We start from the raw sequence: 2,876 nt of genomic DNA on the forward strand, positions 1-2,876 counted from the left end.
TTGTGATTTGTTGTTTAAACTAGCCTCCATTTTACTTGCCTTTAGATATTTATAATAATGTTTGTTTACTCATTGGGAATGCAAAATCTCACCCACCTCCTTTCTAAACATTTCAAGTCTGTGGTAGCTTGTAGATACCCTATTTTGTCGAGGATTCCAGTTGACATCTCTACCACACAGACAGTAAGTTTCTAGCACCAACACTGGGTGTATTTTGGGCCACTTGTCATTGTAACAATTATTGTACATTATAACTTAGAAAATTTTTGTATGTATGAATTTTTTTTACTTACACGTGTTTCTATAATATTGTTTTATATAAAAATGTTATATTTTAATAAATATTTTGAATAGTAATATTTGTTTATAAATCCTTTTAAAAAAATTTCTTTGGATTTATTTGAGCCGGAAACGACCGATAATTGTTTTAAATGGAATGTTTAACAACAATTGCCCACAGGAAATGAAAGAAACTGATATGTAAGCCTTGCGGGGTTTCGGTTGGCATTCTAGGTAATGAGTGTCAATCGGGACGTCGCGACGGTTGTCATGGGCCCGAGAGAGGTTTCGGGTCGTGACAGGCTCGATGGGAGTTCTAGGTCGTGACATATCTGTCTAGATTAAGAGAGTTTCTCCTCTTGGGCTGTGAATTAAAGCCTTAGTATTGATAACAGAATACATAGCTTTGTAATACAATCTACATACCAAGGTTAATGGTTCGGACCTTGGCGTCATTTTATAATTATGTGTTTGAATTTGGAGTGTCAAGGAATTTAAGATATTCCTATCTTTTAATGACACCATAAAATTTAGAAAACAATTAAAATGTACTAATCCTTGGCAGAGGCTCGTTTCTACTGTTCCTAACAAGGAATCATTAAAATGAAAGTGCCTTTTATCTCTTAGGGCTATAAGAATGGAAGTATCCAGTCCTTCTTTGTTAAGTGGTTTGGCTTCTACTTGTACTAATCCAAAGTGGATATAATTATATTTTGGGTTTTTGAGTTTTTCGATTGTTTATTGATCCAAAAGATGGATGTTTTCATATATATATATATATATATATATATATATAAGGTAGTTCATGTGTAAAAATAAAAAACAGATTTTCTTTCTTCCTTCTAACCCTTGAGAATTTGGATGTTTGCAGGAGTCGGATAGGTAATGGATCTTAGAATTTCAAGTGCTAATATATAATAGGAATGTTAATAATAGCTCAAGTAGCATTCATAATCCAAAACAAGATAACAAACTATAATCACTAATTTATATATAAAGAAAATTATGAAAATTATGAGAAATGATCATCCTCGTAAATTTAAAAATAACTTTTAACATAAAATTAATTGTTTTTATAAATTTTAATCATGAGATGACGAAAATACTTTTAAAATTATTTCAGACAAATTAAATGTTCTCAATTTTTTCTCTTGCTGTTCGTTTGTTGTGCACTTCATTTTTCCCTTTCATCATCCAACTCTTTTTAATTTTACCACCATCACCATATTTTTTTATTTATCTCTTGTTATCTCGTCATATCGTCATCGATTTATAGACCGAAGGTAACAATATATTTTTCGATTTATTGATTTATATTCACAAAACCCTCTCTCTGTTTATCTCTCACCATCTTGTCATAACATCGTCGATTTACAAATCAAAAAGTATGGCATGGTAACAACAGGTTCTTGGGTTTATTGGTGTTGAGTTTTTCAATGATTCAAGTATGGTAGAATATGCCTTGACGTGTAATAAAGTAATTCATGTTTTGGCTTGTAACATCAATAGGAAGAAGGAAGCTTTGGTGTGTAATATTTGGTGTTAAAGCTTTAGCTTTGGCGTGTAACATTTGGTGTTAAAGTTTTGGCTTTGGCATATAATATCTGGTGCTAAAGCTTTGACCTTGGTGCGTAACATTTGTTATTGAAGTTTTGATTTGTAACATCTTCTGCTAAAGTGTGTAATATTTTTTTTATCATCGCGTGTAATAAAAACATTTATTAAACGTGGCATGTAACTTACTCCTTTTTATTTCACTACAATATAAACTCTTGAAGTTAAAATGTGTAGCAACTTTTTCTCAACTGTAATAATATTTTTTTGAACATGGCATATAATAACAGCATTTTTTAAATATAGCGTGCAACTTGTTCTCTCTCTTTGTATTTCACTAGGACATAAACTCTTAGAGTTAAACACCTTCATGATAGAGATAAAGTTTAAAATCAAAAAAGAATTTGAAATGAAATGAAGATGTATTGAAAAATTATTCAACGTCAAGATTACTGTTAGGATGAAATGGATTTGGATAAAAAGATATTATCCAAAATCCTCTAACTTGGATAAGTAGCTTTTGGGTTATTTATTTGTTACATTTACTATAATCATAAAAAAAAAATGATGTGTAACTTTTTTTTTCCCAACATGGCAATGTAATAATATTTTTTTTAACATGTGCACTTGAATATGAGGAGGTTTCATTAAGGGTAATTTTGTGTAAAAATCTTTTCTTTCAACTAAAAACAGTTAAAATTAAAAAAAAGTTTTTTTTGAAAGCACTTTATCTTTTAAAGTTGCACCCAAACATTTGGTTCATTAGTTCGTACATGATCCCCTTGCCTAAAAAATAAGGTTCAAATCCTCATTCCTTCAATTATAAAAAAAAAAAACGCCTTATCTTTTAAAGTTAAAAAAAAGGTCCTTTATATATATATATATATATATACTCAAAAGTATTTGCAGCACAAAATGTAAGAATCTATATTGATAATATATAATATTAATACTGAGAATTATGTAAAACAATATTGGAAAATATTAAAGAGCATGTAAAATTATAGATGAACATGAAACGTAAGAATCTATACTGATAATAT

The sequence above is a fragment of the Theobroma cacao genome, chromosome 5, assembly GCF_000208745.1.
Source record: "Theobroma cacao cultivar B97-61/B2 chromosome 5, Criollo_cocoa_genome_V2, whole genome shotgun sequence".
NCBI classification, from domain to species: Eukaryota; Viridiplantae; Streptophyta; class Magnoliopsida; order Malvales; family Malvaceae; genus Theobroma; species Theobroma cacao.